The sequence below is a fragment of the Sarcophilus harrisii genome, chromosome 1 (assembly GCF_902635505.1).
Source record: "Sarcophilus harrisii chromosome 1, mSarHar1.11, whole genome shotgun sequence".
Lineage (NCBI taxonomy): Eukaryota > Metazoa > Chordata > Mammalia > Dasyuromorphia > Dasyuridae > Sarcophilus > Sarcophilus harrisii.
In genome coordinates, this window is record NC_045426.1 from 104,564,502 (window position 1) to 104,589,090 (window position 24,589).

General features: G+C 34.1%; 1 protein-coding gene across 3 annotated transcripts in view; it reads left to right on the forward strand.

Annotated features, from left to right (window-relative positions):
- BNC2 (basonuclin 2) overlaps positions 1–24,589 on the forward strand; it is a 505,888-nt gene that overhangs the window by 395,556 nt on the left and 85,743 nt on the right. The gene's annotated exons all lie outside the window — the stretch shown is intronic.

Below are 24,589 nucleotides of genomic sequence, written 5' to 3' on the forward strand. Positions count from 1 at the left end.
CCTTTCCAGTCATCAAGGCCTGAAACTTGAAGATTTTCTTTCATTTATTTATTGTCTTCAAGCTTTTTATCCAATAAATTAACATAGTTCTCTCAAATTTTCCCATTCCTCCCCATGCATATTGTTCTCTTTATCTTGTTTATCATCCAGACTTATTATAATAGCATCTTATGTTATCTTTCCACTTTTTCTTTCTCCTACCTCTAATCTCTCTTTACAACTGCTGCTAAAAATACCATCCTAATGCACTAATCTGGTATCACTTCTCTTGTTCAGAAATCTTCAGTGACTGTGACTGTCTACTTATTGAATATAGGACAAAATATTTTTCCTTTCTGTAACATTGAAGGCTTTTTATAATCTTGCTTCCCAGTCTTATTTCAAACACATTACTTCATTTATTTAATCTTTAATTTAAATTGAACCACTGACTGTTCCCCACTCTGATCTGTTCTTATACTTTGTAAATATCTTCATGCATACTCTTCTTCATATCTAAAACAGTCTCCATTCTTTACTGAAATTTTTCTTTTTTTTAAAATCCCTCCTCCATGAAGCCTTCCCTGAACCCTAACAGATAAAATGATCTTTCTTACTCACATTTTTACTAATATACTTTGGATCTTTCCTATTAAATTAGACTTTGTATTTAGCTATTTGTCGGTGTCATAGTACATTTAATAGTACTGCAGGCTTCTTGAGGTTAGGGATTATTGTGTGTCCATATTTGATAGTTGGTACTTAACACAATTCCTTGTACATGATAGACAATAAGTTTTTGTTAAATTGAGTGCAAGAATTGCTTGTATATTTTTTATGAGGATCTGATTGACTGAACTGAATTGGAATGCCAATAAACACTATATATATAATGTTACTAAGTATAGAACTTTTTAAGGAATATAAAGAAAATATGACTTTTAAATGCAGTGACTAATAGTCATTGTTAAAATAAAAGAATAACAGTTAAAATACTTCTATACTAAGATGAGATTGTATATTTCTGTGCACATGTATATATACATGCTAATTTTAATAAAAGAGTATCTTAAGTATGATGAATTCTGTTGACTAATAGGAATGACTCATATATACTTAATTGCTGATATAATATTAGAAATAATTATCTAACGTAATGTTTCCTTGACTTGTATAGATAGGTTTAGTTCTTCAAATTCTAATCTTTTTTTTTTAAGTTTACTTTGAGGCCTAACTAGTGATTTTATTTTATTTTATTTTTTTTTATTTAATAGCCTTTTATTTACAGGTTATATGCATGGGTAACTTTACAGCATTAACAATTGCCAAACCTCTTGTTCCAATTTTTCACCTCTTACCCCCCACCCCCTCCCCTAGATGGCAGGATGACCAGTAGATGTTAAATACATTAAAATATAAATTAGATACACAATAAGTATACATGACCAAAACATTATTTTGCTGTATAAAAAGAATCAGACTCTGAAATATCGTACAATTAGCTTGTGAAGGAAATCAAAAATGCAGGTGGGCAAAAAGAAGGATTGGGAATTCAATGTAATGGTTTTTAGTCATCTCCCAAAGTTCTTTCTCTGGGCGTAGTTGGTTCAGTTCATTACTGCTCCATTGGAAATGATTTGGTTGATCTTGTTGCTGAGGATGGCCAGGTCCATCAGAACTGGTCATCATATAGTATTGTTGTTGAGGTATATAATGATCTCCTGGTCCTGCTCATTTCACTCAGCATCAGTTCGTGTAAGTCTCTCCAGGTCTTTCTGAAATCATCCTCTAACTAGTGATTTTAAAGAATTACTTGAAACAACAAATGCATGCCTTCTCCAAGTTTTCAAAATCTATTGTTTACTCTAAGAGAACATTTTCTTTTTTCAATTAAATTTTTCTTCTTCTTCTATCTCTGCCTATTGGGAAAAAAAAGAAAAAATCTATTAACAAATATAAAGAATTTAAATAAAATACATTTCTCCATTGACCATATTTTTTTTTAAAAAAAATGTGTATGATTCTAAACTCCGAGTCCATCACTTCTAGGTAAGGAGTAGCATTTTCAACATGGCTCCTCTGCAATAGTGATTGGCAAGGGCATTGATCAGAGTTCTTAAATCTTTTTCCTTACGATATTGTTATAATTGTCCAAATTGTTGTAAGATTCTTGTTGTGAGAGGTTGTGCTCTATTTTCTGCTAAACTTATTTCTGGTTTTCCCAACAATTTTTGTCAGATAATAAGTTAAAGCAGAGCACATTATATTTATTTTTACTAGATTCTATTTTATCTGAAAAGTGACATAGGTAGGTCAGTATTGAGTACTTCCTAATCTCCTTTGTAAATTTCAGTTGTATTTTAGGGTTTAGTATATTTTAAGACTTATATTAAAATAATATTTTAAATACAGCAAAATATTAAAATAACATAATCTTCCCACAAACAATCTTTTCCCAAAAATGGGAGAAAATTTGAAATTCTTAATTCTTTTTTGTTAACAACAAAAAATCAGGTTCTATTTATGTTATTCTACTTGAAGTAGGAACTGCTGTGCTAATGAATAAATAAGTAACCGTACAGTTTTTAGTTTTGTTTATTAAAACTACCAAAAACATGGAATTTTATATTTCCAAATCTTTTTTTCTTGGGTACTTGAAATCTTTCTAGTTAGTCCACAAGCATTTATTAAGTACCTACTAGTAGACTAATTAAAGAGGCAGAAAAGTTTCTTGCCTTCAAGGAGCTTACAATCTAATAATAGACAAAAATGTATGAACAAGCTTTATACAGGAAAAATAGAAAATAATTAAAGAGAAGAAAGGCACTAGAATGAAAAGGAGTTGGGAAATTTTTCCTTTTAGAAGATGCAGTTTAATTTGGGACTAAAGAAAGACAAACAATGGAGATGAGAAGAGGAACATTCTGGGCATGGGGGAAAGGCAAAAAATGCCCTAAGTGCGAATTTATATAAAAACTTGTTTGTGTAACTATCAGGAGTCAGTGTCATTGGGTTGAAGAGTATGTGGTAGGGAATAAAGTATAATAAAATTAGAAATGGTAGGAGTTGGGGCAATATATTAAAAAGGGCTTTGAATGCCAAATAATATTTTCTATTTAATCTTGGAAAATCATCAAAAATTTTATCTTCTTTGAATTCATCCGGACATATCATTTTTCTCTTCCAGAATGTAAGCCCTATGCAAAAGCACCCAAGTTTTATTTTCTCCTTCTTATTATTTATTCAGCCTTACATAAAATAGACGCTCAATAAATATTTGTCATATTGTTTTGTGAGTGGATTTGCACATCTCTCATCACTTAGCCAGTTTCTTCTTGCAGTTGGTCAGTGAAATATGATTGCATGTCTGAAAGTTGGTATCCCTTCCAGTGATGCTAGTTATGTTCTATTTATGATTACTCTGCTTGGATCAGGAACTACAGTGCTGATAACCTAATAACTGGACTTTTTTGTCTTTTGTCTGTAAAACACCAGAAATTCTTCCATTAAAAAGCATGGAGTTTTACATTTCCATTCTATTAACCTAAGATGTGGTCACCTGCCTAAAAATTGAATCTCTTGGAGAGAAGTCTTTCCACATTCAGCTAAATTGATCTTCAGAAGACAGACATAATCGGTTGTGCTCACACTTTCTTGCTGGTTGGGACAGAGCTTATTCTCCACTTTCATAGCCTTTTGAGAACCCAGGATCACTCAGCAAAGATGAGAACTTAAAGTGGGCTTTTTTTCCAGGAACTGGCTAATTATCAAGTATTTACTAAGCATCTATTCATGTTTAACACTATACAGGTTGTATAAGCCTGCCTTGTCTTCTCAGTCATTTACAAAAGGGAAAAAAAAATGAGATGTTCTAACAGTCTACAATGATATGAGGCTCCTTCAGCAGTAATGAACTGAACTAGCTATGCCCAGAAAAAGAACTCTGGGAGATGACTAAAAACCATTACATTGAATTCCCAATCCCTATATTTATGCACACATGAATTTTTGATTTCCTTCACAAGCTAATTGTACAATAATTCAGAGTCTGATTCTTTTTGTACAGCAAAATAATGTTTTGGTCATGTATACTTATTGTGTATCTAAGTTATATTTTAATATATTTAACATCTACTGGTCATCCTGCCATCTAGGGGAGGGGGTGGGGGGGGGTAAGAGGTGAAAAATTGGAACAAGAGGTTTGGCAATTGTTAATCCTGTAAAGTTACCCATGCATATATCCTGTAAATAAAAGGCTATTAAATAAAAAAAAAAAAAGATATGAGGCTCCTTCATTTTTCACAAAAGATATTTTCCTGAAAAGTTTTAGATAAATCAAATTTTAATAAATTTAATACTATTTTAAATGTACTTCCAAAGTTTGTATTTAAATGAATCCTGTGACAAATGTTTCTTTGAATTGACTATCTTCTTGAAAAGCAAGTAATTAGCAGTATGACTTAAGGTTTTATCATTAAATCACTTTTATTAAAAACTGCATTTTTGAACCTTCTGCTACAAACTTGGTATTTTATTCTGTTCCACTTAGAAAAAAAAAAAGCAAATGTTATGGCTGGCAATTTCTGCCTATGGGAACAAAGGTGGACAAATCTCACAAAAATGCATATTTCTTTGCATAAAGAAGAAAATTCTTAGAATATAATGCAGAAATTATGTTAACACATATATCATTACAAGAGAAAGACTTTTACAAATAAACATTCTCACATCCCAGGTCTACTATTTTGAATATTGTTTAAGCTAATGAAAACATTTTTTCATTGAAACAATTTCCCCACAGCTTTCTAATTCTCTGTTACAGAATTGATACCTGTTATTAAAATATCAATATTTCATTATATTTTGTCACGTGTTTTTTCTTATCTGTTTTCTTGTCTTTTCATTACATTGGAAAGTTAAGTTTTATTTTTTGAAAGTGGAATGGAATTGTAATTTTTTTTTACAATAGTAAAAATTTCACTTGCCATCTATATACATTCTATTAGATTTTCAATTTTGGTTTCATTATTATGCAGTTCTAGGTGCAAATGCCCTTATTGTTATTTTTTTCCAAATTAAAAAGGGGTGACAAAATCAGCTTGCTTGATCTAACTTCCCTTTTCTCTTTTCATTCTGATTTCTATCCATGCACTCAACCCACATATATAGTTTTTGTCAATTCATATCTCCCTTCTTTTATCTACTATGAGTGGACATGTACCTCAAAAAAAGCTATTCTTCTACAATTATATTTGCATTTAGTGAACAGGTGTGGATGCACATGAAAGAAAATTGATCAAATACAGACCTAATTGCTTGTAATTTGTCTTTGGCGCAAACAGTTCAGCTGCTCTTGTCAGATGAAAATAGCACCTTAAGGTTCTATACATACACTGGAATTTTTTCTAGAGTTATAGACACTAAAAATATTTTCTTGAAAAGTTCTACTTGGTCACCTTTTCTCTTAAATGAAGTTTTCTTCTATAAACTTTGCTAGCTGTTTGGGAATGCCTGCAAAATCCTCTACACTATTAAGTTCTTTTTAGGAGTCATTAAATTGGGGTGTATGAACTTTTAAAAAAATGTTTTCTGCTGAAATTTGAAGCCAGACATTAAAGAAATTAAATTGGGCTGTTGTTTTATTATTATAATAGTCTTAAGATATGAAAATTTTATTTATCCTGAATTTAAGGAACAAATTAAACTGAAATTAACTTGCAGATATTTGTGTTCCTTTTAGGCAAACGTTTTATCTGCAACGTTTTCCTATAGTTTCATAGCCTTAAATTCCATCTTCTCATTATTTGTTTTTGACATTAAGTTATTTTGACTATTTTCTTGGCATAATTCAAATTGCCTTTTTTTTTTAAACAGCACAAATCTGTTGCAATGGTTGACATCTTGTTACATATAACAATTTACTGTGTGAACAGGTTGTTGTTTTTAAACATTCTATAGTTAGTTTTTTTTAATTAAAAACATATATATGCATATATATATATATATCCTCTGTTTCTAATGACTGCAACATGCTTTTATTAGTTGTTTTTCAATGTATTTCATACCTTCATTTTACTTGATGCTACTTTTTGAAGATTACATAAAAGATAAATGGTCAAAACAAAATTAGAGGTTATCCCACCCCCCAAAAAAATCTATGATAAATTTATCTCTTTCCTCTTTAACTTAACTTATATAGCACAAAATTTTTAAAATTCATTTCTGAATCAATAATAAATTCAAACACTGAACATTTAACAACTACTAATAAGAGTGTAGCTTTACTGCTAATTTAGGTCAGGAAAAATTCTGGCCTCATCTCACTATAAAGAATTGTAAATGAAGTTATGGAGCCTGTGAAGAAGCATGGACATTTTCTTCTGCAGCTTGAATCACTAAACAGCACCTGGTTCGAGTAAGTGTTGCTGTTGATTTTAAATATAATAGTTTGAATGGGAACAAATTACTGAAATCCTTTAATATAAAGGCAGGGAAATTTTAAAGACATGTTTCATTACAAGAACTTCTAACTCCTGGTTTTTCTTGTCACTTGTTTGCAGATCTTTCAGTATTGATTCTGGGGGGGGGGGAGATTTAAAATCTAGTGTTAATTTATGCTGGAATATATACTATGTCATCAAATCATTTAGTCACTTTAGTAGAAAAATTTTTTGATGTGATTGTTTTCCATATATTGTTTAGAAGTGTAATTTTCTTTATTCTAAGAAATAAACTTGTTGAGTTGTTAAATATACAAAATAATTATCAGTTTAAAAACATTATACGTCTAATAAATTTGCAAGGGAAAATGAGAGTATAGTTAACGAATAAGATATAAAGAAAATGCCATTTAAAAAAAAAGTCGTTTCCATCAAACTTCAGTATATCAAAAAATATATCTTTCTTTTGTAGTGCCCTTGCTATTATTGTTGTTGGCAGCTTGTGGCTGGTATTTTTCAAGAATTTTGAGTGAATCTAAATGTTTCTTTAAAAAATAGATTTGAATTTTCTTTAAGAAAACATTTTTTCCCATTTAGACCAATAGATTTAGATATGCCAACAAAATAACTCTGTTGGTGTTCATAGTTAAAGAAGGAAAAAAAATGCACATATTTTGTATACAGCCCTTTGAGTATTAATTCTGACCAGATCACATGGTACATAATGTTAACTGTATAAAATAAACACAACCATGGTCTGCACCATATTATTTTGCAGCTTCTTTTTTTTGTTTGTTTTTACTGAAATGTAACCTACTGATAGCTCTGTGAAGTTATGTTTATATAAAAGTAAATTACACTTGTATTTTAACAAACTTGGCTTTCCAAACTTGAGTCTCTAGGCACTCTTTGTTTAAAAGGAAAAACTTTTCTCTCTTTTTTCCTAACCCTCCAAAAAGAAAAATGCAGTCACAAACAGAAACATGCTGTAATGTCTTAGTTCTGGTTATCCCCTCTCCTCCCTTGTTCATGCAAAGGAGATGCCTTTGGAAAACCATATGGGGGAGGTACTCACTTAACCACTGAGTGAACTGTAGGTTATTGGAATTAAGTAGGAGTAGAGAGGCCTTTCAAACTGAGGCTAGTGTGGTCTCTTGGTTTGTTTTCATTTTACATCTTCCTGGTGTGAATGTTTGGGACTGTGTCAGAATTAAAGGTTACCCAGAACATTTAGGCAATTTTAAGAAAACACACAACCACGTAGTTAAATGGTAGTTATTTTCTTAATCACCATCAGCTCTTGATCTTCAGGGAGGGCCAGGTACCTTTGATTATCTTTAATACATCATATGAAACTGATAGTGCCAGTGGGAGGTGGGTGGTATATTTCATAATGGTATTTCCCCTCCCCTTGCTTATGGCTAAATACTTTTCCTGACAGGATCTGCCAATATTCATAATTATTAGGCATCTTTAGTGGGCTCTTCCCCAGTATTACTTAGCTGCTTTTGTATGACACCTGTCCAATTCTTCTGTTCTTTTGTTTCTTCTCATGTCTCAGCTTGCCAGCTCTACCTCATGTAGTCTTGCCGAACATTATATGCCATTAATGAACTAGTTTTTCTCAGTTAAACAGGAAATTAGTTTAGCAAATATTTTAAAGCATTTATTGTACAGAATTCTATGCTAGATGCTGAAGGAGAATCAAAATTAACATAACACATAATTTCTGCCCTTGTGGAGCTGAAAGCCTACTAACAGTATTTTTCTTCTCACAGAACTCAATCCATAGAACTGACAAAGAACATGACTTGAGATAAAACTTTGCACGAAATATGTGCTATGCATTTATTATGCCTATATATGTGCACTTAACATACATAGAGAAACATAAATATATATATTGTGTTTAATAAATAAATATTGTATATATTGTATTGAATAAATGAATGATAAAATATAGTCAATAGATATTCTATGTGTATGTGTTATATACATTTATTTTATGTAAACTTGAAGTGCCTCAAGTGATTGATGTTTTAATATGTGAAAGTAGAACAAAGTCATAGAATGTTAAAGCTAGAAGGAAACTTTAGTAAGCAAACCACTATTGGAACATAAACATAAATAAATTGATAACTATGCTTTGGGCACTTAACCAACTCCTGCCTTATAACTTTAAATCCAGTTCATTTTTTAAAATTATATCACACTGCCTTTTTTTTTTTTTTTTTTTTTGACTCATTAACTTTGTTTAAATGGGACCTACTTCTTCTCTATTTGGCAAAGCCCTTCACAGTTTGGTTCGAAGCTATCTTTCCTTATCAGATATTACTATCACACACTGAATGGTCTACAACACATAACTTTCTGTCTTCATCATTATGCTTTTCCACAGATAGTTCATGACTCCTTGAATACACTTCTATTTCATCTCTACCTCTTGGAAACTCTTATTTTCCCTCAAAACACAACTAAATCATTATCTTGTACATGATCCCCTTGTTAGTACCTCTTCCCATGCCTTACAAATGAATTTGTATTTATTTTTTATATACTTATGTGTACCCATGATGTCTTTATAGAATGTCTGTCTGATCTGTCGTGTCTGAAGAAGAATAACATATCTTTAGCCTAAAAAGGCAAACTGGAGCTAGATTGTGTAGGGATTAATTGCCAAAAAGAAATGGTTATATTTTATACTAGAAGTATTAGGGAAGCACTGAAGCTTTTTGAGTAGAAGAATAACAAGATCTAACCTGTGCTTTATAAAATTCAATTTAGTATTTATGTGGGCAGATTGGAGCAGGAAGAGACTAGAAACAAGGAGACCACTTCAGAGCCTGCTTTAATAGTACAATAATGATATTCTGAACTAAAGTAATGATCAAGGAAATACACAAAAGGAGGCAGGTGTGAGAGATATCATGGAAGTGGAATGGTCATGACTTGATAACTGGGATTGGGGCAGAAGAGGAAGATTGAAAAGTCAAGAATGACTTGACGGTTTTGAATCCAAGTGGCTGCATTTTTTAAAAATGTCATTTTAAAGCAATCATGTTATAAATAATAGTTGAAAGATTTGTGGACTTGGTTTGTTTCTCTTCCATTTTCAAGGTGTAGAGGTTCAACTTTTTTTAAATAGACTAAAGGATAATGGACTTGTAGGTAACATGAGGTTAAAAAAAAAAACAAACAATTTCTATTTTCCAAAATCAGGTTACTTCTTTTTAGCATGTATATATTTTTTCTTGATTTTTTCCCCATTTATATTTATTATTGTCCTTGGTTTCAACAGATACTAGAAATTAAAATAGAGTTTTTTGAAATTTCTAACTCTAGTATATTTTCAACTTTAAAATTTGGTGAGCATTTTATTTTCTTGAATTTTACCAACAAATATTGTGAGTTCCAAAAAATATTATGACTATTCCATAGTCTTAAGATTGTAAAGATACATATATTCCAATCTTTCTTTTCTAATTTGCCCAATATTTGTGCAGAAGATTATTTGAACAGTCCTTGATATTATTTATGATAGTATGTTATAATGAAGGTATGTTGTTGCATACCAAAGTGGTTGATTTTATTATGTGAAAAATAAATAATAAAATTATCTTAAGTTATTTACAATATTTGAGCTATTTTTTTAAAAAAGATCTAACAACTTCTCCAAATAGTTACCTTTTTCTTATTACATTACTGTTCCCATTTACCATTGCAACCTCTGACTTTCCCTCCGCCCTCCTCCCTCTGCCTCAACCCCATTTACTCTTGACAGTGCAGGACTCATTGGGCATCTGTTCTCCAGCTAAAGCCCTCAGGAAAAATTAAAAAGCTGTTCTTGCAAATTCATCATTATTATTAAGAACCATAATTCACCCCATGGTTATCTCAGCCCCTTCTACAGCTCTTATCTTGCTCCATGATGACATTGCCTTCTTGAGTGAGGCTTCGTTACAGCGTCTCATCTCTCCCGCCTTAATTTGTAGCGATGCATTGCATTTTGGTGACAGGCAGTTGTTCGTGCTTGAATAACCCGAGATTTGAATTCTACAGTTTGTGGCATCCATGTAATGCTTAGCAGTAGGTACAGCTGTTAACTATTCGCTTATAAATAATCTTTTTCCCCTCTCAACCTGTCTCCCAGGTAGTGTACCTGTCACCATTAATAACTCATCGGCAGCTCCCTGGTGATTTGGCCCATCACTTGTCATTCACAGTGGAGCAGGACTCCGGCCTGCTATTGAAGCTCACACAAGCTCCTTCAGCAGGGATTCACTCATCCCAGCAGCTGTATTGTTTCAAGTCCCCCAACTTATGGGAAATTACATTGATGGGTTTCACAGACAACCAATCGCCCCCTCACAAAACCCATTCCACATAGAGTTTTTCTGCTCCGTTTAAGAAACATGGCAATGTGTTAGGGGCTATATGCAATAATATCTCCAGGTTAGTTCGAACAAGGCAGGGGGTAGGAAAAGTTCAACCACAAACATGCATATTCCTATCTCTTTGATGATATAGAAACATTTGAGCTTCATTATTTTCTATTCTTTATGAATTTAGAATGACTTATATTTGTTTAGGTTGATGGTACTTACATTCTACCAATTGCCACAGAAAGGAGAGGACCCAAATTTTAGAGGAAGATAGTAGTACCTTCTCTCATACATTCTCTTCTTCCAATTGTCCAGCACTTCATAGTGAGGTTTGGAGAAGTATTAAAGGGTTCCTTATCATTTACTAGCCAAAAGCATGAGATTTGTGAGTGTCTGAGATCTTTAAACTATTGGGCTGTTAAAATTCCTGTCTAATTCTTGGGAACTATGCATACCAATTCAGGATACTTTTGAGGTTTAGGTATGACAGAGTAGTATTTAGATGATTAAAAGTGCATCTGAGAGATAAACACAGTTTTTGAGCTAAACTGTATTTTGATAATATACCTTTCAGTAAATAAAGCAGACACTTTGTATATTGATTGTTTTTTTGTTTTTGTTTTTTAGGAATGAACTGAACTGAACTCTAAGCTATCTTTGCCAATTGCTATAAAGAATCAGATCTACAGTACTCAGAGTAGTGTCTTTAACACCTAAGAAATTTTTTGTGTGAGGTTATAAGTTGGGAAACATGGATTGGGAATTTTTTAAACTTCAAGACAATATAAAAGTTTTTTTTTTAACTTAAACAAATTTAAAAAAAAAAAGTACTGTGAGTTGAAATAACTACTCTAGTTGGCCAGTTATTTGATTAATATGTTTTCTTTCTCAAGAGTAAGATGTGAAAATGGCAACACCTAATTAAATCTACTGGAACCCAAAGATATACTGTTGTCATTTGTCAGTCTGTCTTCAAGAACAGGTGGTGTGATAGGAAATAATAAGCCAAGTAAATCAGATAGTGCCAAGAATGGTCTCTTTTACTGTCCCCCTCCCTCCAACTAGAACTCTTGTTACTCTTTAATGAATCTTTCCTACAAGTATTTTGGCCTTACAGTTATGGAAACTTCAAAGACTGTTTCCTTTTCTTTTTCAGGAGACATTTATTAAAGGTATTCATTTAAATTTTGTAAAGAACCTTAGGTTCAATACTCCAGGTAATGGAAATAATGACACTCAGTATTCTATTCAGATAAAAGTATGTGGTATGTAAACCAAGCTGCATCTAGGTTTCAGGGTGTGTTGGGACATGATTATAATAGTATCTAATGTGGACTGATTTCCTTTAGAAGGAAACTTTTCAGTGCAAGTGGGAATAGATCTCTACTTGAAGGAATTTGATCATCTTACATTGTTTCATCTTTATCTTACAAATGAATATTATAATGAACTTTGCAAAATCTGTTTTGGTTTGGGGGAGGCTAATTAAATTGCTTCTTAAAAATAATTATTGAACATTTCAAGACTTTATTATATACTCTCTGGAGTACATCCACCACTTTCCTATAGGTTTCGTTAAGAATGTTATATTGCTATCCAAAGGCTATCAAACTGTGCATATCCTTTGATCCTGCAGTGTCTCTATATGGCCTGTATATCAAAGAGATCATTAAAAAAATGTTGATAGTAGCCCTTTTTGTAGTGGCAAGGAAGTGTAAATTAATTGGATGATCCTCACTTTAGGAATGGCTGAATAAGTTATTTATATGAACATAATGGAGTATTCTTGTTCTATAGGAAATTATCTGCAGGCTGATTTCAGAAAAGCCTGGAAAGATTTACATGAATTGAAGCTAAACAAACTGAGTAGAACCAAGAGAACATTGTACACAGTAACAAGAAGATTATGTGATGATAAACTATGATAGACTTGGCTTGTTTCAGTAAAGAGGTGTTTTAAGACCCTTCTAATAGAGTTGCGATGGAGAGAGACATCCACACCCAGAAATAGGACTATTGAAATTGAATGTGGATCACAACATAGTATTTTCATCTTTGTTGTTGTTTGTTTGTTTGTTGTTTTTTTTTTTCTCATTTTTTCCCCTTTTGATCTGATTTTTCTTGTACAGCATAATCTAGGTCAAAATATGTTTAGAAGAATTACACACTTAACCTATATTGATTTATTTGCTAGGGGAGATGGGGAGAGAGGGAGAAAATTTTGGTATATAAGTACATGCAGAAAAATGAACACAAAATACAAAATAACTGCCATTTGGTATCTGTTTCATTCTTCTTTCTTTCCTCTTCTTGGTTTCCCTGAAAGACAGAATGATACAATGAGTAGAAATCCAGCCTTGGAGCTTGGAAAATCTGTATGCCAGTCTTGACTCTTAACACACACTGTCTATAATCTGGAATAGTTCTGTAACATTCTAAATTAGAGAAGGTACCATCCTGCTTTTATAGGGTAAGTTGCTTAAACAGAAGCTACTTATAACACTGAAATTATAAATTCACCCTCTGTCCCTAATGGCTCTATCAATTTTGTGGATGCACAACATTGTGGGAACATATTCTTTGATAGGAAATACAGCTTGCTGATTTGAGTTTATTTTTGTTTTTAAGCACCTTTTCTATGTTTCTGAGCTTGCTCAGTGAATTTATCCTTTTCTGGGTATCTTAGGGTTAAAAGAGAATTGGCAATTTAGACTTTTGGTATTTTCCAGCTGTTTCTCAAGAGAATATAAAGGGCCAATGGACCAGGTCCAAATCAGTGGATGTTTAAGAGAAGAAAAAACAAGTTAGCTGAAGAGCATTCTTATGTGACTTAGTTACCTTCTTTTGCATTTAAAGAAAGGGGGAAAAAACTATATTAATTCTTTACAGTTTTTAACATAAAAACAAAACTTTAAAATCTAAACTATCAGAATCACAAATGACCTCCAGGTACTCTGGCTCCCAAAGCTCAGTTTATCAAATCTCCTCCATGAACAACCCCCTACACCCTATAAAAAACCCAGAGTGAAGTGTGAAAAGCATCAGAAAGTCTCATTTGTGCCAGTGCAGCCTTTTAGTTGCTTGCCAGCACCTTCATCTCTTCATATGTTTCTAGCTAAGGTCTAACATGGAACAAAAACCCGACAGCAATGGAGACCAGATGCCGGTATTTCTTCTCTGTCACTTGGCTGCTGAGCAGATGGAATTTATATCAATCGGGCATGCTAGGAGGAAGAGGCCGTGGCAGCCAACATGTGGAACTGGGGCTGAGTGACATTTTTGCTAATGTTTTGTCCTTGTAGAACATTATGCTTCCTCTTTGCTTATGAGCTGTGGTTTTCCTGACTCAGACAAGGTTCCAACTCCAGCTGGAATGGCTGTCGTTCTTCCCCTTCTCCCCCCCCCCCCTTCCCAACCCCTCACTCCCCACTTAGGGAGTGCTGGGAGCTATGGAGGAGCTATGGAGCCCTGCACAATGGAGCTCTTTATTAAAATACCTGACATCTGCATGCAATGCACCCAGATCTTCAGAGCTCAAGTACAGGAATGTGTTGGGCATTACCAGTCACTTTTTGTCTGGTACTGTGTGCTTGTTTGATTCATATAATAAACGATCGCCTCTGGCTAAAGAGCACTTGGACCATGTTATTGGACGGAAGCTTTTATATTTTTCCAAGGGCATTGTCACATACAGTCTAAGAATAAGTGTTAAAAAAGTCACAGACAACAAGCAAAAATGAATGTCTTGCTCTAATCTTGACATTCTCTCCTGAAAAGAATGTGAGCTCAGAAAATCTAAACTACCTTCCTTAGCAGTGCCAGGGTAGATCCAATACCTAATAATATCTTACCTTGCTATTTGTAAGAGAGAGTAGAATCTTGAAAGTGTCTGCAATTAAGATCATCCAAAAACCAAAAATAAATAAACATTAGTTGGTTTGGATTTCAAAGAAACCCCTTCCCAAAGTGCACTATACCTTTGCAACATGTTTGAATCTCTTTAGTATTTTTAAAGGATTAATCTATTTATAACATTTATTATTATTCTCATTAACCACAGAAGTATAAATATATACATGCCCTGTTTTTTCCAGTGTAGCATGTTTACATCCTAAAATTTTTGTTGCGAGTAGAATATGAAAATTCTCCCTTGTAAATATGGCAGATTCAATAAAACACCACAATTATTCCTGAAATTACTCTTTCCTGTTCATGTCACACAATTAAGGTTTTTTTTCTCTCATTTCTCTCTCTTCCACCTTCTTCTCTTCCATCCCTTTTTCCCTTTCTCTCTTTGTCCTCCTTTTCCCTCTTTAACCACATCATTCTCTCCATTTCTCGTTTTTTTTTTTTTTTTCTTACTCTTTTTCTCCCCCTCTCATTTCTCAGTTTATTCAATTCCCTAAATAGTGTCCTTGTTTTCAGTTAGGTATTTGGCATATACTCAGGCCTCAAAAGAAAAAGGTTGGAGGAGGAAGTTCCAAATACAGCTTCTTTTACCACCTTTTCCCCTGTCACCTTTATAATCTCTAATTTTTATTGAGATCAAAAAAGTTGCTGCTGTTCTTTCTGCTTTCCTCTCCCAAAGAGACTGGAAATGTTTGTCAAATCATTAGTCTCAAAGGAAGCCCCAACGATCCTCCTGTCTGATTCATCTGCCTCTAAGACCTTCAATAGTCTCTCAAAGGACCATCCATGTCCAGTGACTCTTTTCTGTGTTTAACAAGCCTCCTCACTAAGAAGTCTTGCCTATTCTTTAACCACACATTGGGACCTCAGGATAGTTTCTCCCAAAGGCAGGGGTCCCAGATCCTGCTTTCAGGGTTATAGTTGGCACATTGGGAAATGTGATGGGACCATACAAAGCTAACCAATTCCCTTGGTCTCTAGAGAGGTGTCCCTTTTTGCATGACTTCTGCAGGTTGGGGCTGAATTGAGCTTCTACATGGATTCCTTTGTTTATTACACATACCTGATCTCCTCTGGGCACAAGCTCAGAAGTGGAAAGTTCTTTTTAGCAGTCAGCTTAGGGAATTAAAGTAGTACTGTGTATATGACCTATAATAGAGGCAGCTATTATACTATCTGCGTAGTATAATAATACAACCAAATGTTAGCTTAACAATGTAATGCACACTGCCATCACACTGGTTATCTTGCTGAAGATACCATTCTAAATTAAATGGGACACTACTAACTTGGTCTTATTCTAAATGCCTTGCTGTCCAACAGCCCATTTTTCTTTCTTTTGAATTTGCATTAAAGCCCTGTTTAAAAGAAAGTGTAGAAAAGCTCTTGATTCTAATCCCTTAAGATTAATCTCACATGGTTTGGAAAGCATGCCTTCTTTTCCCAGCATAAGGATACTGCATAAATCCCCTTCTATGTTTTTTCATATATCTCTCACTAAATAATGTAGTTAAAAATCATATGAGCAAGGAGTAACTTTCACAACTTTCTTGTCCAAATCTATGTATTTTTTATTTAATGATGGTTTTTAAGATGTTAAATATAATAAAGGCCATTGACATTATTAGTAAGTATTGTTGTAATTCATAAAGAATACTGAATTGAAATAACTATACTGAATTGAGTCATAATTTCATACTTGAAAGTGAACTAAAGTGTTGGAATCTTTACAAAGTGTTAAGACATTGGAGTTGATAGAGACAATAGTTACCTGGTTTGGCATGGTTCAGTGTAATTGATTTGATTCTAGAAAGAGATATTTTGGGCCAGAACTTGAAACAAGGTACTAAGTAGAAATGATTGAACAATGCTTGTGTTCATACCTTTAGAGAGCTCATAAGTATCTAAGTACTCAATGGAGTTCACACATGTGGGAGGATGCAGGGCTTAGTAGGGCTTAGTCTGAATTCACACCTCCCTTATGGCCAGAGAGCACTCTGGGAGATAACCCAGAATCCCTCTCCCTCCAGAAGACGGAATTAACCTTAGGGAGATCACATATATAGGGAGCTTTTGAAGCTTGAACTTACTTCTTCTTGTGGGACTGACTAGAGGTACTTACTTGAGTTAGTTACTTGAGTTAGTTACTTGAGGAGTTACTAGAAACTCTGGGAGCTCCCAGAGAGATTTACTTGGAGTCGGAGAGAGCTCTTGGAACCCACAAGCTCTATCTTCGAGGGAAGAGAGATTCATTTGTATCTTCTAACTTGGTGCTGGCTGGAGGCTGAAGAAAGCAGAGGCAGAAGCCAAGGACAAAGCTGCAAAATCTCTTGGAGCCAGGCAGAGAGATAGGCCTCAACTAACCGGGCTAATTTGGAAGGAGAAGCCAAGGACAAAGCTGCAAGATCTCTTGGAGCCAGGCAGAGAGATAGGCCTCAACTAACCGGGCTAATTTGGAAGGAGAAATAAACGTTTGCATCTTTACCAGCTGGCTGCATTTTGGAGTAATTATTCAATTGTAACTGAGGCTGCCTCCAGAAGACCTTCACACTAAAGTAATTAAGAAATTATTTGGGAAATGTGGACAGTATGGATGGTTGGTATAAATAGTAAAACCAATATGTGCATTTTCTAACAGATTTTTTAAAATTCAAATTATTTAGCTACTAAATTCTACATTTTTGTGTATATAGGTCTGAAGACTTGATTTCTTCTTCCTCTTTCCCCTTCTAATCCAATACCCTAGATTAAATAAATATCCTGAGTTTTGGCTCCTCTGAACTTGGAAGAAGGAAGCAAAAAATTGAACTCTTTTGTCTGTCAGTGCAAAATAAAAAAGCAGATGCATTTTAAAGAAAAAGAACCTAACATCTTATAAGACATAGTCATATAGGGATTTTTCTTTGGTAAAGGAAATCAGTTAATCTGTTTTGGTAATAGAACCTATAGATTTATTCTTTTAAAAAATCACTTTTTCTTCTTTTAAAAAAATATGATTAGCAATATTACTTCATGACACAGAACTGGGTTACAAAAGAAAAGGTTCTGGTGACTGAGTTCAACTTATTTTAAGGTCTTATGCTTTACCAGCATAAGGTAAATACAGCAACCAGAAAAATGTCACTGTAGTTTCTCTCCTGTAGTTCTTAGAAGATTGACTAACATTTAACTGTACTTTGCCTACTTTAAAAGAGAAAGAAATTACCTTATAGGGGTATGTAAACTTCATAGCTTTCTCAGCTATGTTCTGAGCCAACTCTTACTCCTCCAGGCACCTCCTTCCCCCTTTAACTCACATATTCATATACACAATAGTAAATAACCCCAATATAAAGCAGAATCTTATCTCAGTCTACCATCCCCAGTCTAATTGTGGGGAATGCTGTTAGCCTGAAAAACATCAGTTAGTTTCAAAGAACTGAATCCAAATTTTTCTAGCCCTAGCCTTAGCACTGTCATTTGCCATGTACTGCTCTGTGTTTCTTTATTACTTAACGATGTTGCTCAGCTTGCTTCAGAAATGTCCCAGTGAAAATAATTAATCTAGTTCATGGTAACAAAGCAGGTAAATAAAATGAATAATGAACTAATAATGAATAATAAAATAAAGGTACCCTGATGTTAGTTTATGAGTTAGTAATCATAGTTATCTCACTTTTGATGATAATAGCATTTATATATTGTTTTAAGGCATTCAGAACACTTCCTATACATTATTTCACTTGATTTTCACAATAACTCTATGAACAAACTACTATTATTATTTCCAGTAACTGTTGAGGAAGCTGAAGCTCAGAGAAGTTAAGGAACTAGAATCACAAGCTAATGTCTAAGGTGAGAACTCTTACATGTGGACTTAAGCCATCATACTAAGTTGTTGCTCACAGTGAATAAATGAAAAAGTATTTATTAAGCAATGGGAATATAAATCAAAAAGCAAGAAAGCCCTGCCCATGATAACTATCATAGGAAAAACAACACATATGTTAAAAAGATTTCAGCTACAATGCAGACAAAAGAGTTCATTGGTCCTTAGTAGATACCAAGCAATTTTTAAAATTTAATTTTCATGTATAAAACCATATTCATTTCTGATGGTGAAAATTTTTACAAAGCCAAAGACACTAGTGTTGAGAGAACTTAAGTTAGGGAGTACATCACTTGCAGAAACCATTGCTAGGTTAACCTCCACAAGAATTGCTTTCCTGGATGATGGGTGCAGAGGCCACATTAGAACCAGGGCTAGTGATAAATGAATGGGGCAAAGGGGAAGGTATTATTATCTCTGTGGATTAATTTACCCATTAGTAACTGTTAAGTGGCTGGTAGTAGCAGTGTGCAGAGTTGGTATGCCCTTTCTCCAGAGTTGGTAGAAGTGGAATAAATAAATGTCTATATTAAATTTAGGGATACAAATTCAAAAGAGGGCAATCCCTTCCCTCAAGACACTTATGTTGTTGGAGAAGGAAACAAAAAGAAGAGGAAAGGGTATTGTTTTTGTTTATTTTGTCTATTTTGTCTGGGTAGTTTGTGGGTTAGAGAATGGAATGAACCTTTGGACAATTGAGGCACCTTTTTTTTTTTTTTTTGAAAAGTGATAGTGTTGATTTGATTACTGTTCAGCTGAACCAGAGAGAATGTGGTAGTAGAGAGAGTATGACGAGAATTCATGAATAAATAACAATCAACATCATGAATACCTCATAGTTCTATTATCTCTAGAAAGCCTCACCAGGTACTTTCCTTAGAACAATCCCATGAGTTGGACAGTACAAGTACTGTTTTTCTCATGGTCACACAGCTCATAAATGCTAGAGGCAGGATCATAAAAATCAAAGATTATTTAAAGGGAAATCTGAGAAAAGCTAAAGAAATGAATGTACTTTCTATTGTTGGAGAGGTGAAGGATTATAGGGATTTATACTGGGAAATAGTCACTTGATTTCACTTAACTTTTTAGGGGTTTTTCTTCCATTTTGTTTTCCTTTGTTTTAAGAGAAGATTCTTTGGGGATAATGTGGTAGTAGTGGTGGTTATAATGTAAAAACCAAAGACATTGATAAGAATTACAAAAAAACAACTTCCAGATTCATAACAAAGGTTATTTGGGAGAATACTTTCACATAGTAGGCAGACGTATTCATTACTCCTCAAATGAAGTAAGTCTAATCTAATGCCTTTATTTTATAAATGGAACTGCATCTTGTGAGGCATAGTAACTTGCTCCAGAGTCACAGAGATTGTCAAGTTTGTTTCAGAAAATAAAAATGTAGATTCATGCTTATTTTGTTCTGATTACTAATATGGGCATGATATAAAAAAGAAAAGAAAATTTAGACTAGCAAATATATATGTTTCCTTTCTGCCAGTTGAATTAAACTATGTAGTGCTGCGCCATATAGTATTAAAAATAATTTGGTCTTTACAACAAAATGACATTTTCCTCAATTTTTAAAAGTTAGTGCCATGAACTAAGTCTAGATTTGTGACACTGAGATATGAAATAAGTATGGTCGAAGATAGGGCCTGGATGTTTGGAAGTCTGTTTTCTCCCTTGGGACCCAGAGACTTCGAGCAATCATTAGGATTCTTAAATCTTGAACCTACAAAAAATACAGCCAAGTGAAAATAACTGCAGTGTTGTAATGAGTAAAATGTTACCTGCACCAACCCTAACCTTCTCATCTCTTTTGGGACATGGCAAGATGTTTCTAAAACAGAATGGGATCTCTTTCTCTCTCTCTCTCTCTCTCTCTCTCTCTCTCTCTCTGTCTCTCTCTCTCTCTCTCTCTCTCTCTCTGTCTCTCTGAGTGTCTCTCTTTCACACACACACACACACACACACACACACACACAAAATTCATGTTAATGTGCCCGAATATTCATCAGAACCATGTGGCAGGAACTGGAAACACAGAGTGCCTCTTGTGTTGACCAGGCCACCCCGAAAGGCAAGAGGGCAGAAGGCACTTATAAACAGTGGCCAAGTACAAGCGATGTTGTCTTTGAAAAGTTTTCATTTTCCCTTGAATCAGCTACAGTCTCTTCCTTAAGGTCACCGCAGTTTGCAATCTTTGGCAGGAGACTTCTTCCATTTTTGGTAGCGGCTGTCTGACTTTTTCTTTTCCTTTTGGAAGGGTTTTCCCCTCAAAATGCCATTATCTTCCAAACCTGTTTCATGTTATCATTGTCAGATTCTTCTCTGCATTCGTCACACACACACACACACACACACACACACACACACACAAAATATATGTGTGTACATGCACATGTGTGTGTATATATATATATACATACATACATATATATCTATAGATATATATTTGGAGTCATGGAATTGAGAGTCATATGGTTATGATTTGAGCATGACAAGCTTGAATTTTTTTAGAGAGAAAGAAAAACTATACCTTTTTCTCTGGGCAGTGAACTTGCTGTAGAGACATCAAAGAGAATGTGTACTGGATCAAGGTGATTTTTTTTTTTTGACCACATCATTGCCAGCTGTGGTGTTTATGATTAGAGGCAGGCGTTCCAGACACCTCCGAGTCCTCACTAAGCGTCAGATCTTTAACGGGATCCATCCCAACTGGGTGACACTAAACAGACAGCCAGAGGGGAGTTGGTGGGATAGAAAAGGGAGAGGGGAGGGGAGATGCTTTGGTGAGCTCCATGCACTCGCCAGCCAAACCTTATAACAAACTCTACTAATGCCAGGCTGCAGGCTGCCCAGAGGCCCTGTATCATGCCTTTCAGCACTGCTTTCATTAGCAGAGGGGATGACTAGAGCCCAGCAAATGCTGTCATTGATCCTCTCTCATAGGGAGCAGGAGTGTGCTGCATTCAGGTCACAGCCCAGTCAGCTTTGAAGCAGCTCCATTTCACGCTGATGACAGCCACATACTGTCGACTTGCTGGTTGAAGCTGACACAGTTCCCTCTCCGATCTGATTCTCTGCTCTGTGCAGCTAACTACATTGAATTCCCCCTGGATCTTTCTTCCACTAGAAATATTAACACTTGTTTACTGGTCCTGTTGACATAAGATTTCTGCAAACAGCCAACAGTACAGATAGGCAATTCAGGAAATAAGCGCATTCCTCTTTTCCCCTCCCTCTTGGTGTCATTCTTTCCCTTGGTCCGAGAGTTTTAAAATCATATTGAATATTAAAATAAGAAATAATATGAATACTAAGCTATCTGGATGAATAAATAGAAGAATATTCTGAATAAGTCAAGAAATGTTTTAAAGTGAATGAAGTTTAACGTCTGGGAAACCCATTTTGATTTCATGAACAGAAATGATTCTAAACATTATCATTAGCCTAATTAAAAAAATTATGATTTCATTCCCTCTTTATTCCTCAAGTAGAAGGATCAGATAATAAAGATAATTTTGCTGCAATTTCTTTTAAATGTTTTCTGCCCCTAATACATTTCTGCTATTCAGTGATTCAGTTAGGATTGGTTGTTTTACCTGTTTAGCATCCCTATTTTCATTTTCTTTCTCCTAACTTAATCAGTCTGCCCTCCCATCCCTTTAACCTACTCCAACAATATTTATGTGGTTTTGCTTCTTGGACCAGGAAAGACACAGTGGATCTTTGTACAGAAGTAGCATGACAATTCCTCTGAAACCTAGCAATCTTCAGTCTTTGTGGTCTGAAGGCAGTAGAGCCTTTCAAACATTTCCTAACTAGACGGCTCTTGAGTGATGAGGTGGAAACTGTGCCTTACTGGCTGGTGGCATGGTTCACTGAAGGCTTAGGTTAGAGTGTGTAATTGGGAGTCTCAATTGGATGAGACTTCAGAGGATCAGAATTTCCTTTCGAGAACTGTGATACCTGTTGTTTACCTGACAAATCAGTGGCTGATGTTGTGCATCTGCATATCTTGCTCAGGTTCTTGGAAAGGTATTTATTTTGGGGTTTGACAGGTATCATTCTTTTACCCCTTGTTAATGATGTAAGTAGCAGAGAGAATTGAAAAGGAGATGAGATGAATTTAAAAACCTCCCATTCTGAACTCTGCACTTTGAATAAATCCTTTGGAAATGTTCTTTATGAAACTTCCCTTAGTATATTTCCAGGTCTTAAACTGCAACCCCAATCTCCTGCACTCACTTATGCCTTTCCTTTCTAAGTTCCCTAAAGTTCCTAAAATCGTTCTCTGCCAGAAATCTCCTTTCCATATGCTGATTCTCTTCCATAACTGTGAACAAAACTGTTACTTCTTTAGATCCTGATTCACCTCCTGGATCCTGCTACTGTCCTATCCTATCATCATATCTGTATCTTTGATTTTTTTCTCCCTTATCTATTCCTCTGCATATGCATATGTATGCATATATATATGTATGTACCCCCCCACACATATATATGTATATATATATATATACATATATATGTTTTAGGAAATAATATTATTGTTACTGAAGTTTGTGTTATTATTTCATTTAAATTATAATTTTCCTCAGGCTTTCTTCTTGAATAAAAGAGGAATTTATTAGAATAAGATACTTTTATACAAGTGCTACAATGACTCCAGACAAATGTACTGACTAATATTTGGGATTTTTACCTCTAATGAAAAATAATATTATGGTCTCATATAAAACTAGATTTAATAGCTTTTATGGAAAAATCTTAAAACATTAGTGTTTTATAGCATATTTAAACCATGCAATTGTGTTTGTACTAATATTAAAAATAAATGTATAAAGCTAAACAACAAAGCACATTTATTTGTAGTGTCCTTGTCATCATGTATTAAGTTGACTCAGACTTAGTTTTAACTGGCTCAGGGCACAACTAAGTTAGTAACTTATTATATTGTTGATCTTTTATATTCTTTTAGAAGTCCTGAATCATTTTACAGATGAGGAAACTGAGGCAGATAAAGAGTCTCAGTCTTCATTTTATAGTTGAGTCTGTGGCAAATAAGGATCAGAACTCATTCTTTAGCCCTTAATTAGTGGCTTAGCAACTTCTTAAATTACTAAGGATTTCATTGCATCATGTGGAACTAACCCATAAAAAATACTTGTGTCTTTTCATTGCAAGAGTAAAGGTTAAATTAGAGTTTTAATAATTAGGTATCTCTTCACCATGATTCCATTTAGTAACACTGGCAAGTGGGAAACTAATGTCTGAATTTTTAAGGCAAATGATTGGCCAATTCTTATTTTAAGGATGCTTAAGTTCTACATGTGTAATTGCATCTGTTTTTAAACTAGCAAAAAATTGCTTCTAGATTAAGTTTTCAGCAGCCCCATTACAAGTATTTGCATTAGTGTCATAAGTTCAATTAAAAAAAAATTTATGGAGAGTAGAACTGTAGTTCAGAGAATTTAAAGTAGTTCAGAGGCTGTCAAGTGAGGTTTTTTGTACATATTTCTTGTAATTAGAAATAAAAGTATTAAGGTGATTTTTTTTTGGTTATTTGACAGGTGAAATAGTACTTTTTTACAATACAGGAAAAATTGTCTTTGCTAGTACAAATGGCAGCATGGTGTAGTGAAGAAAAACCTGGGAGTAAGAGTATAAAATATCTAGTACTCACATCCTGTCTTTGCCACTGATCAATTCCATGATCTTGAACAATCACTTCAATTCTGTGTGCCTCAGTTTCCACATCTATAAAATAAGGAGTTTAGATTAGATAATCTTAGGTTTCTACTGATAGTCTATTTCTATTAAACTATTATCTCCAAACTGTTTTTAAATGTGCAAAAGTATTGTAGTCATCTGTTCCCATCTGCTGGGCTTAGGCTGTTTGTCAGTTTGATTTCAAGCAAAGGATACTTAAGAATCTTTCTGCCACCAGGATTAATTTAAAGAACAAAGTGATTGTACTAGGTGTAAGAAGGAAGCTAGAAGTT